This window comes from Anser anser (genome assembly GCF_964211835.1).
Source record: "Anser anser genome assembly, chromosome: 5".
Lineage (NCBI taxonomy): Eukaryota > Metazoa > Chordata > Aves > Anseriformes > Anatidae > Anser > Anser anser.
The window spans coordinates 26,838,796-26,852,202 of record NC_139725.1 but is presented as its reverse complement, the minus strand read 5'-3'; positions in this window follow the sequence as shown (position 1 = coordinate 26,852,202).

The window sequence follows — 13,407 nt, the reverse complement described above, 5'->3', positions numbered from 1 at the left end:
CTGCGGGTCGCGTTGCACTGACCCGGGTCTCCTGAAATCCCTTTTCAGCGATGTTGAGAGAGAGAAATAAACCAAAAAACATTTTTTTTTTCTCTTTTTTTCTGCTTGGCACCAAGCTATTCCATAGGCTTGCTCAGCCACTTCTGCTGAAGCATCACTGAATTCCCTCTAAAACGCTACTGCCACATTAGCTCTCCAAAGGTACTCATTTCATCCAGCTCAGCCACGCACTCCTATCTTTTCTATTAGGTGAAGGAAAATTCTGCCTTTTTTTTTTTTTTTTTTCATTCAACCAGTCATGTCTTACATGTACCTTCTGAAACCCACAGCTAAACCTGTGATGAGGGCCTGTAAAGGCATTCTCTCATTCCCAACATGAAATTGCCGTAATTTTGGAAGCAACTTTTTTGAACAGCCATGAGACCCTCCCACACATATGGACAGAAATCTAGAAAGTAACAAGAATATTTATGGCAGTGGAAAAGAGAGCACGCTAAAGTCAGGCAGGCTTATGTCAACCATATGATGTACATCAGTGCCAGTAGCTCTGCGGCCTCTTTCACAGCTCTCATCTGCCTTTCCCTCTGACGATGGAGCTTTCAGAGGACTTTTGTTTCAGCAGGGTTTATCCTAACCCAGAAGCATGTCTCTGAGAGTGGAGAATCTGAAAATAACATCTCTTACTCCTGCTAAAACAACATTAGTTAGTACCACATTTTGGTAGACTCAAACGTTCCTGCATCATCTGGCAGTGAGAAGCTTGTGCTGAATAGTGTTAGTATTAATGGAATAGATAAGATTTCAGGATAGCTTTAAGGCGAATGATGAAAGCCATGGAAAATATGAAATAAGATGGAAGTTTGAGCATTGCCTGCTTTACAAGAAGAGAGGGTCACAGGGAGTTTCCTTATCCTTTTGTCTCCCACTTGAGAAATGGATCCAACCCCAAAAGGATTTTAATCTTAGTTTCTTCCAAGAGTCCCGTTTGTGCTTGCTGTTTGAAATAGAACCAGGATATTCCTGCAGCAACTTGAATGGGAAAACACTGTGAATTTTATTCAAGGGTGGTGTAATTAGTATACCAGTGTCCTCCATTGAAAGCTCTGTTTTAGTCAGAAAACATTTTTTGCTGAAGTCTTATAGGCCTATAGTAATGTCTTCTCCAGTCTGCTGAAAAATAACATTTCAATCAAGTTTTCTTGTCTGTGCATTTCAAAGTCCTGAAACTCCAGGATTTTGCCACTGTAGCAGAATTCTACTACTATTTTGGATTTAAATGAATGCCTAGTTAAGAGTGAGAAAGCAAAATATGCAGAAAAAGTCTTCCTATCACCCAGCAGTTCATGCTAAGAAGAAGGACTGGGAACAACTGAAAGTGAAACTATCATAACATTATCAAAACTAGAAAGTAATTGGTAATGTAAGAAGTACTGCATGGTACAAGTAGGTGGCAGTGTTATTCTCTGGGTTTCTCTGTAAGTTTTGTTACATGTCATAAATATGATTTGCTATGTTACAGGACAATACACAAAACAGTAATTTCTCCTACTGTCATTTGATAATATTGCACATATAATGTTGCCCAACACCTTCTTACAACTTTGCCATTCATACAGTCCACACCTTTCTCAATAGCCTTTCCTCTGTCCCCTGTCCCTGGTGTGTGAAAAAAAGAAATCATGATAAGGTTGGCTAAATAATATTTTGTAGCAGCTTATTCTCAAGCGAATGGATTTTACCTTTGCTGCATGCACTATGTAAAACACAAACAACAACAAGGGCGGAAGCCCCAGCATACAGTCCTTGCTTTCATGTGAAAGGTGTATGTGGCTTCCCTGCTGTCAGCTCTGTCATCAGAGCCCTAAATATTTGAAACTGGAACTAGTTTTTTGTCAGGATTTCTTTTTTATTACTCTAGCAGTTAGCTATCTCGCTCAGCAGTCAGGTATGTCGCAGTGCTAGCACAAGGACGGGGCAGAAATGCACAGGCTGGGATAGGAAATGGAGTCAGGACTGATCAGCACTGACTTGAATCCCTGTAAACTGATACGAAATGGCATCTTAATGGAGTGTGCAGCTGCAGCTGTCTACACCTCTCTTAAATATACTGGAACGTACCCTGAGTTGAAAGCAAGGTGAAGACAGGAATCTGGGGCTAGGTCTTCTGCCAATTCATATTAAATCCCTACAATTACAAGGTGTCTGTAATCTTACTTTAAAAAAAAAAAAAAAGGCAAAACCCAACATTTTCTACTGAAATTAATCTAAGGTGAATCTCAACCACTTATTAAACTGCCTGTATGACTATGACAAGCCGTTGTTGCACTATCCAAAACCGCTCGAGGAGTGCTCCTACTTCCCGACTCACAAACGGGCACCAGGCATTCTCATGCAGCCCAGTGGGCAGGGTGGGGAGAAAGGGCTCTGCTTACTGCTGCAGCAGGGCAGTCACCTCCTGGCTTGTGATGTGAGAAAACATTCTTGCTTGTGCATTATATGCACAACATATCTCTTTCTCTTTCTAGTACAGAAAGTGAAACTGTTCACAGATATAGCAGATGCATGTTTGCAAAGATTTAGTTGCCTTGTCCTTCTAAAATGTGGCAAAGAAATTAAAAAAAAAAAAAAGATTTCTTGAATTCAAGTGAGGACGAGACAGCCTCTATTTTAATACAGAAGAGGTACAAGTAATTTGTAGTACTAAGAAACATTTAGCAGGCAATTATTGACCACTAGAGGGGATCATAGGCATAGAGAAGGAATTGAATATACAACATAATAAATGTTTTCCCCTAACATAAACTTACCTGCATGCAATGTTTTACTGTCTGTTCACAGTTTAAAAATGATTGAAAAAAGACAGCGCATTATGCATGCTTAAGTCAATATAAAAAGCTTATATTAATTGAGTTTAAAACAGATCAATAGCAGTTTCAATTGTGAAAGTGAAATAAGTTCTTTACATAATATTTTTTTTGCATCAGTTTAAATTGATACAGGTTGAACTTTTTCAACTTCTATCTGTCGAAAAGAACTAGCCTATTAGAAAAAAAATAGGTACCATTCTTTAGACTTGCTGACATTTAAACAAGAGTGACTTGCTAGTTTAAAACCTAATATTAAACTGCTCTTAATCCTTCAATAAACTCTTTGCTATCTTTGAGGATGATTTGGGAGCACTCACCCCAGGCATTACCAACTTCATTAGAGCATTGTAGAACCAGACTGCAAGGTAAAATCTGTCTATTTATAAATTAAATCAGTCTTGCAAATAAAGTAGATGTGAATGATAGGTCTACTGACTCCACTGAACCTGAATGGATTTATGCAAGAATCCTGCCTATCGGTTTAAGAGCCATCCTAATTAAGTTGAAGCTGACCTGACATTATAAACATTCAATTTAGAGATCATGCTTCTAACATATCCTACACCAAATCAAGCCACCCAAAGTAATGACATGGAAGTTCTCAATCCAGAATGAATTTCTGCTAGAAATTATATACGTGATCTAGTGGGAAGTGTCCCTGCCCATGGCAGGGAGGTTGGAATTAGACGATCCTTAACGTCCCTTCCAACCCAAACCATTCTGTGAATTCTAATGAAAATGTCAATTTCTTGAAAGTGGACTGCTCTCAAAGTACGTTCCTGGGGCACACATCTCTGCACAGATGGTAGGGGAGAGGTCGGGAGCAGGCAGACATCAACAGACGTTGCAGACTGACTGCAACATATTGACCATTCCGCTTTTACCAGTGCCTGTCTAAGGAGGCAGTGGTTCTTCACTATCCGCAACTTGGAATAAAATCAATAATGCACAGTCTAGCTCTGTAATGTTATAGACTTAAAAGCACATAGTTGAAGCTACTGAGATTTTTGTCATTTACTTTAGAAGGAGTAGGTGTGCTGCCTAAAGTGTTTCAGTGAGATGTGCTTGTAGCTTTTGGTACCACTCTTAACAAAAAAACAATTCTTTGCAGCCCCAGCGTACACATTTGTTTGCTTCAATTTTATTTATTTTTTTTTTCCCGGTGGTGCATTGCAAGAAAAAAGTTATGACTATTGAAAGAACATAATTTTTATTGCTAGATTTTGTTTTGCTTAAATGGAATCTCATGTTGAATATATTGATGTATGACAGCATGTCAAGAAAAGTGTTGACCGTAAGTAGCCTTACAAAAGGGAAAGATGAGTGACTCATGGAATCACCAGCACCTTTTGCCTCTGTCAGGGGACTGAAATTAATTGGCTTCTCACTACTGAGATAGTCATTACCCTGTGAGGACTGTTTGCTTGTGAAGTTCTCATAGATTTTTTTTAAGAGATAGTAAAACAATTTAATCTCTGGGTGCACAGTGAAGATCTGTTTGCGGAGGAGTCTTCTGAGTACTGGTCATAGTTTTGTAGACATTATTCCATTATGAATGAGACTAAAGCCTCAAACTACTGCAACATATGCTATTAAGTGAGCAAAAAATGACAGACCTGCAGTAGGTCTGGCCCCTGCTTCAGCAAATGTCAGCCTGGCAGGACAAAGCAATGAATATTCCAAGTTCATATTTCTCATTCTTTTAAAAATAAACTGTGCCCATTTTGCTCTTCAGACCATATGGCATGAATCATTTCAGTGAAGCATTCATCACATCATGATTTACACTGACATTATTTCTTAGAAGTTAAGTGGTAGGGCCTCACTGTGAGGAGCTATGTGTATTGCAGTCTTTCTCTGTTGTTTCACTTGCTTCACTGAAGGTAATTTTATTCATCTTAGCTTGGAGTTACAGGTGTGAAAAAACAATCATACAGAGTTCCTGCTTTTAGGTTTTCTGATTGAAAATGAATCTCTTCGTGAATGCACACAAACTTATTTTAAGATTCTATACTCATATATGATGTATTCAGAGGTGCTTGCTTAATACTTACCCCATCCTCCTTATAGGAAAGAGGAAAAGTCTCATGATAACAACAGAGAAAAGTCTTATGATAGTTCTTATGCAAGTACCAATTTAAATAAAATATGATGAATATTTGAATGGATGAATGAGGTATGTGGCCAAGTGTGGGAGCAACCTGAAGGGGATTCTCTGAGGTCAGAAAGCTGCTGCTGAATTCCCACAGCCTGTGTCAGAAGCACTGGGAGCCTGAAGTTTTCCAGGAATGCATGTGTGGTAGGGCACCACAGACTTCATGCTGCCTCCATAGAGAAACCAAACATCTAGAATTGCAAAAGATCTCTCTCAGCTTGCTACTGATTTTTTTTCTCATTACTGATTTCTTTATTCCATGGATTTACCACAGCTAAATGATTTTTCTTTTTCTCTTTTTCTTTTTCTTTTTCTTTTTCTTTTTCTTTTTCTTTTTCTTTTTCTTTTTCTTTTTCTTTTTCTTTTTCTTTTTCTTTTTCTTTTTCTTTTTCTTTTTCTTTTTCTTTTTCTTTTTCTTTTTCTTTTTCTTTTTCTTTTTCTTTTTCTTTTTCTTTTTCTTTCTCTTTCTCTTTCTCTTTCTCTTTTTCTTTTTCTTTTTCTTTTTCTTTTTTTTCTTTTTCTTTTTCTTCTTTTTTTTTCTTTTTTCTTTTTCTTTTTCCAATTTGCTTCTTTCTAGTGAGGGGAACAAAAATCAGAGAAAGGAAGGTCTTTTTCAAATTGTAAGACAAAATGATATCTCTCCTAGTCACACACAGTGTGAACCTGAGAAAACACTTAGAAGTCTCTGTGCTTCATGTGTAAAAAACAGTGTTATCTGCATGGTAGAAATGGTAGACCAGAGCTTAAAGAATTTAAGAAATAATAGTAATCATCATATTCTGCTCAACTGACAAAATGCAAAGTATCAGAGTATCTGTCCTAGTTGAAAGAAAAAACAGGAAATGTGGGATAGCTATTAAATGATGGGAATAGTTGACAGCTAAAAAAAAAAAATAGCAACACAGGAAAACAACAACAACAAACAAATCAAAGCATTATAAAGTGGCAAATGTTAGGTCTTGAATGTAAAGCTGAGAGTTTCAAAGTATGAGACATCCGTTCCACTGGGGCTTGACTCACAAGTCATACTTCACAATTTGTAGCAAAACTGGATTCTTAACATATTGGAATAAAGATTTTTAACAAGCTTCCATCTGTTAAACCAGCAAGTTGGCTTGGTCTGATCATGCTTGCTGTTTTAATAAATAGCCAGCATCATTTTTCAAACCACAGCTTTCAAATTATTTTGGAGAATTTCAACATGCACCAGTTGTGGCCAGTCCTGAAAGATTTACATTGCTTGTACATTTGGAAGAGACTGCACCACAAAGAGGACCCAACCGGTGGCTTGGAAGAAAGGCCTACCAGTGCCATTTAGGAAGGGTGGGCTAAGAAGTGACCTCAGGATAGCCACTTCCTTGACTAATGGTATTGCAAATGAGACGTAATTGGTCTCAAACAGGAAGGGAGTGAACCACTAAAGTCCGAAAGCAACTCCCTGTCTGGAAGGTGTGTTTGCCACAGAAAAAAAAGCGACTCTGTTAGCATGGGAAAATGAACTGAGGGCATGTTTGTCTTTTTTTTTTTTTTTTTTTCAATAGCACAAATGAAAATGTCAACAAAAGAAGTGTGCATGAAATAAAATTTTTGCTTTTTCCCCTCTAAAAGCAGACACATTTCTAATTTAAAGGCTTCAGTGGTGCTACACAAACAGTTTTCAGGGAGTCTGGTAATGGAAAGGCTTAACCAAGCAAGTTTAGAAGGCTACATTTTGCATTTTCTAACAGAAATTCCCTTTTTGGGAGGGAATTATGCTCCGAATCAAAGTGTGACCTGAATGTAAATCAGCATAATCTTGTAGTTCTGGAACAGTAAACAGGCTATGTACCTCTGTGCATCCTAACTCTGAAATTTAGCAATGATGTATTGATAATGGGTACTTATTGATAATCACACTATGAGAAAAAAACAAACTTATCTGGCTAACATGTTTATCCCAGCACTCACAACTGCCAAATTGCCTTTCCTTTCTACTCACTGTATGTGTGATTAGAGAAAATTAATTCATTATCCTAAGTGGTTTTCTCTGGACAGCAGACACCAAATTAATAACCTGTGTCAAATTAATAACATGCTCATTGAAAATGAAAACCATCAGAATTGTTGAGAGACACCTATTCATTTTTTTTTTCTGTGTGAATAATGTAACTGAAAGCATTTGAAGAAGAGAGAGGCAACACAATGTTCTTAGAGGGTGGGAGGAGGGACATTTATGGCATGCAGATATATTGATCATTTTATATATTTGTATTGAAGGCAAAGCATCAAGAAAGTTAAGATGAATGCTTATGGCCCAGAGTAAAGCACTCAAAAAGCCTTCAAACCGAAATTATAATGGGATAGGTGATTAAAAAAAGCATCAAGGAAATTACTAAATATATGCAGCTAAAAAGATAACACTGCCTAGAGAGACTGGGCATGCTTCTTTTATGCCCCATGCCTCTCAAGACCTGAGTGTGAGGAATATCCAAATTGGGAAGAGGTGAGGTTTTATTTTCTGGCCTTGGACCCATAGTATGTTTTCTTAAGAAATAATGACGACGACAACAACAACAATGGCATTGTTCAATCTGTTGTCTCTTCCCCCTCTTCTCTGTTTCTTCATCCAAGCTTATCAGTTCCTCACACATGCTTTCCTGGGGTGTTTGATCCAGACTTTTTCTCCTCTCCTCTTCAATCTTGTCCTTGTCCCACTTCCTCTGACAAATCTCAGAAGAGTACTACAAAGCCTGGGAAGTGCTGAAGGTTCAGTGGCATGGCTGCTTAAACAATCTAACCTACAAGAAGCAGCTGAGCTGACATTGGTGAAGTAATAATAATAATAATAAAGCATAAATTAAAAGAGCACGAAGCATTTGAGCCAAAATGATTGAAGTCTGACAACGTTAGAAGCAACTCAGAAATGTGTGGCCTTTACTGCGTACATTCTTCCTTGTGGAATACGGAAATTAATTCACACACACACAAGTTAGCAAGTGGCTAACGTATGTTTGAGGTTGGGGGTAGGTTTGGTTCTTGTTCTTTCTCTTTCAGATGATTCACCTATGTATTGGTTTTGTTTAAAATTCTTAACCTAATTCTGATGGACTCTCCTAGAAAAAGAAATAAGGTATTTTTAGAAAGCTTATTTTGGCTTTTTTTTTTTTTTGTCTTTTTCCCTAGCTGTAGGACTTTTTTTAATAGTAACTCAGCCTTTTGATTTTCTTTCACCCCTCTCACCTCCTCTGTTGCTATTCCTTGAGAACTGTGGGTGGCCGATGAAGCAGTGAACATCACATGATGTCACTTAGCAACCTGATGTTCATAAATAGCAACAATCATTTTTTCTAATGGCTATTTTTCCCCATCAGGAAAAATGCTTAGACCCATTCCGTTGTGACAGTGCTAAATTCTTTCTCTGACCTTCCAGCATATTTATTGCTTATGTTTCCTTTTTTGGGGTCTGATTTCAATGGTAACATCATGTCTAATGCAGCTTGAAGGCATCTAATATATTTCTGACCTTACTATTAATGTATAATAACAATAATTATTAGCACCCTTGCAGTTCTTTAAGAAAAGTCCCTTCCCCCTTTCCCCATATGTCTGCACTGCATAAATTTCAGATGACCTCAACGTAATCTTGGTAAGATGAAATCAGAAGGGTTATCCACATTTTTTTTAATGTCTTTTGGGAATACTCAGGAAACTCAGACACTTTTTGTTTCTTTCAGAAAGAATCTGGCAGTATTTTTGTATGTCCTCTTAACATTAGTATAGCCCTTTAAAATATCAGCTATGCTGCCAAGGACTGCCTTTGTTAAACGATAGAATTTTGCCAATAGCATACCTTCACATGAGTTATTAAGACAAAAACAAAAAAATAAGATTATAAACTAAGAAAAGTAGGCTTGTGCAAGCCTTTGAAAAGGATCTTGCAAAAATTGCTTAGGAAAGCAATAACAGAGCATAACAAAGCATAACAAAGTTATGCAACAACCTAAGCCTAGCTTGTCCCCAAGGAGATCACTGTTTGAGAGCGCATTAAAAAAAGAAAACAAAAACTCCTGGCTGTGCAGCACCGGTTCCCCTCTTCCTAACCATATGGTTGCTCCTCAAAGAGCTGCGGGTCTGTAACTGAGATGAGGGAGTAATTTGGGTGAAACCAAGACAGACTCATGAAGCGTGCGTGACGGCTTCCACAAATCCTCCAGCTACACTGTAAATACTCGTCTCCCTCTCACTATTTGCATTGGTAATTCCTAGGCAAACTAACTGGTGGCTAAACTACACAGATGGGGGAAAACACCTGGATTTCTTGCTCCCTTATTGGCTTTTTTATTTGATTAAAGTAATAATAATATACTATGGAACAGAGAAGTAGGGAAGACACAACATCCTTCTTATTTCTGAAGCATTACTTGTCATTCATATCTACTTGCTGTGGAGCTGCATTTAATTTCTATAAACTGGAAAAAAAATCTACATCAGCTCACATTTAGCTTACAGAACTCTCGTATACCACTATATATACCTGAATACCACTCACTGTCTCGTATCAGCAAACTAGTGCTATCTAAGCCACTTCAGGGATATCCGGAGAGTGACAGCAGTAAATCCACCAAGAGCAGTCTTGAAAGGTAACGTTTGGTTTGTCTGGCAGAAGCCAGAGGACAGGGAACTGTGGAATACAGCCTTTCCTCACACCTGGCTGAGGGAAGGAGAGATGGTAGTCCTTAATCAACAGCTCTCAAATGACAGACTAAAACCTTAAAACTCACCTTAACAGGAGAGGCAGATACAGTGATCCCTGTCATATAATACCTGCTACTGGCTCTTCCCACAAGCAAGTAAAGTTAAGGCTGCTGTCATTGAAAGAGCTGATCAGCCAGGGCAGGGATTTGGTGTGAGTTATGCATGGAGACAGAGAAGATGACTGGCCTGTACAAATGCTTCTTTTACTCCCTGCCAATGCAAGAAGATAGCTATAAATTATATTTTAAAATAGTGGTTTTTATTACTGTAAACGTAATTACTCTTAGAAAACATCACATTCAGGACAAAGCATGTGCTGGTTGGAGATACAGGACGAGAAACTCCTCAGCCTGATAATTTCCCAGCATATTTCCTTTTGCCTTATACTCCTTCTACATGAGTTGGAGTTGGAAAGCAAGGCAAATGAAGGACAGATAAGTGCACTGTAACAAAACTAGAATCACAGTTACGAGCAGTACTAAAAACGCTTTAGGAAGGAAGAATGCTTCATACTCTGCATGCCAGTAGATGGTGCTCTGTATGCTGTCTACATACACACCGTATGTGCACCGAGTGGTTTTATAGGAAATAATTGTTACATAGTTTTCCCTTAAATGGAACAGAAAGGACTTTGGGGAAGAAAAAGTACATTTTAATTAAAAAATATTTATCATTTTAGTTATGTTAACTTAAAAATACACGTTTTGTCTCATTTTCTTTCTAACTCCTCTTTCAGTTGAGGAACTCTTAGGCAAGTTTTGCTTCAGTGGATCTTCTGGCTTCTGTATCAGCATATAAGGTAGTAAATGAAAACAAATCAGCAAATAAGCTTATTTCCCAGCTGAACTGATTTTCACCGTAACCTCCTACATGTAGCTCCATATGTATATCTGTTTAGGTCCTTATTTGAGAACGATATTCCTTAATAGACCTTCCAAAAAGAAAAAAAAAAACATTTTAGCAATAAACTTACCTTTAATACATATTATATTAGCCCTTTATGCTGATTGTCATGCACTATTGTTCTGTTTATTTTGTTCCCATCATTAAATGACACCTATACATGTGCCAGAATTATTTAAGAGCACTCTTGTAGGGACTTTTGCTCATCCTTATTTTATTTTTTACCATATAGTCATCCATTCAGACCACATCAGACTACCTATAATAATTCCAATCATAAATACAAATGAAAAAGATAAAGAGTTCTGAGGCACGACTGAACCTTGAAGTGTATTGTTTTCTATTGGCTTTACTGAGATGAAGAGTTCATCATCTTGCAAGACAGGAGGCTCTTTGTTTGGGAACAGTTACAAATCACAGCATGTACAAAGTATACAAGTTGACAATGGCTCACTCTCAATCCCACAATGTCAGTGGAAAAGCTCCTTTCCTCCGTGACAAATTAAGCATGCTACATGTGCACCTAAGACCTTTTCACCACTCCTTTCTCACATATGGTTGCTGCTCTCCTTGCTGTCTTTCTAAAGATAAGGATAAAATAAAATAGAAGTGGTGAGATAGAGTTTTGGTGGTGGTGGTGTTTTTTTTTTGTTTTTTTTTTTTTTTTTTTAAAGAAAGAAAACTAACTTATAGTTTGCAATACCACTGAGACTGAGACGCTGCTGTGTTTCGATAATAAAAATGCAATAGACAGCAGGGAAAACTGGGATGACATGCTGGAGCAGATTTTCCAGGTTAGTTTTCACTTCTGTCAATCTTGCCTGCGAGGTGATGGTGGTGCTTGAGTCTTTGGCTGGGTCTTGCATGTCTGGGTTTTATTTTTCTAGTTACCATCTGCAACGTACATCCTGATATAAGTGCCCAACATTCTCCCCATAAAGCATGCAAGGGCTTAGATGCCGAAGGGAGAAGTTCATAAGACAGTGATCTGAGCCGGAGACAGCATGGTTGTCCAGGGAGATGATGGAGGGGTGGGCAAGGATCAGTGTCACTGCTCTTCTAAGCAGTGGTCAAGTTCTTTTATCAACAGCTAACAAAAGAGAGATGGAGGAGGTATACTTCAACTCAGTATTCCAGCATTCTGGGTATTGTGGCAGAGCCAAACTCAAACCTCTACTCTGAAGGTCATCAGTTATGAATGAACTGGTTACACAGAGAAATTTCTAGAACCCGTCCCTTCCCTGCATATCTGCTTGTCAAGTAAATACACCTTTTTCACACAGCCGATATGTGTTTTACAGAAAGCAAACTCCACTGCAGTAAGTCGCCAGAGCACCTGGTGGATGGAGCAATCGCCTAGGAGTTGGGGGTGAGGATTCACACACACACTGATGGAGCCCAAGCCAGGACCCAGAGCCCAAGGCAATACTCAGGCTGAACCACTGGGCCCACCTTGTATGTCTGTCTTCCTGTAAAATTTATACTCCCGATTTAGGTAGTGATCCAAGTCTCACGGTTAAAAAGCAGACAAGAAACTCCTCTTTGGGAATCCTGACAGAACTCAGGAGCTGCCCAGAAGCTAGCTATGTTGATATGGTTGCAACCTGATACACCTGCACATAATTTTTTGATGATTATTTGCCCCATCCCTGGAAGCATTCAAGGCCAGGTTGCATGGGGCTTTGGACAACCTGATCTAATGGGAGGTGTCCCTGCTCATGGCAGGGGTTTGGAACTGGATGGGTTTTAAGTCCCTTCCAACCCAAACTGTTCTATGATTCTGTGAGAGGTCCAACAGATAATACGACTTCACAAATGAAATATTAGATATTGACTTCAGGTGCTTTTCAGCGTTGAGTAAATAAGAGAACTGAACGTGTATGTAAGTGCTCACAGAGACAGTGCAGTTTTGGAAAAAATCCTTGCTCTGAATTTAGCCCACAATCCCTATGAGACTCAGCTGGCTGTCCCTAAAACGGGAATACTATCACATCCTTACTTCCTGGAAGCATTTTAAAGAAAATATCTTGGAAATATTGAGAAGTGTACAGTTGGGGGAAGGGAAAAAGCCAAACATATTGGATAGAATACAACACTTGAGATACACTTTTCAGGAAGAGAATTTATATTTTCAGCCAAAAAAGCTAAATAATTTTCTTCCTAGATACTACAACTGTAGTAAACATTCATAAAGATATGACCTACTCTAGAACCAAAAGGAAGATTAACAGCGTCAGTTTCATATGCTGGTAGCCAAATTATTTTCTCACTTAGTGGAATTTTTCCAGGCTTCTCCTTTAACTTTAGTGAGTTACTCCAGATTTAAACCAGTGTAAGCAAGGGCAAGTTAAAAATACTTGTGCCACAATTGGCCTTGGAAAATACATTTCTCCATGATAGACATTAAACTGACTGCTGAGGCAGACAGCGTGTCTTGCCCATAATCATTTTATATTTGCTTCTTTTCCTCAGTCCTTAAAATGAGTTCATGACTGCATGACTCTGAGAGTAAATATATAATGAATACACATTTTATTCAGTATTTGGAGGAAATTAAAGTAAATGCTGTATGTAATAATACTGTGTGGAAAAAGCAATGATAATTATTTGATGAGAGAGTTAATACGAAGGGCGCTCAGTTAATCATGTGGTCTGAGGTAAATGGCAGACATTCAAGTAAACCTAATTAACATCATAAAACAAAGACAAACTGCATTAGCCCATGAGCTCTTGACTAATCTAGTATTT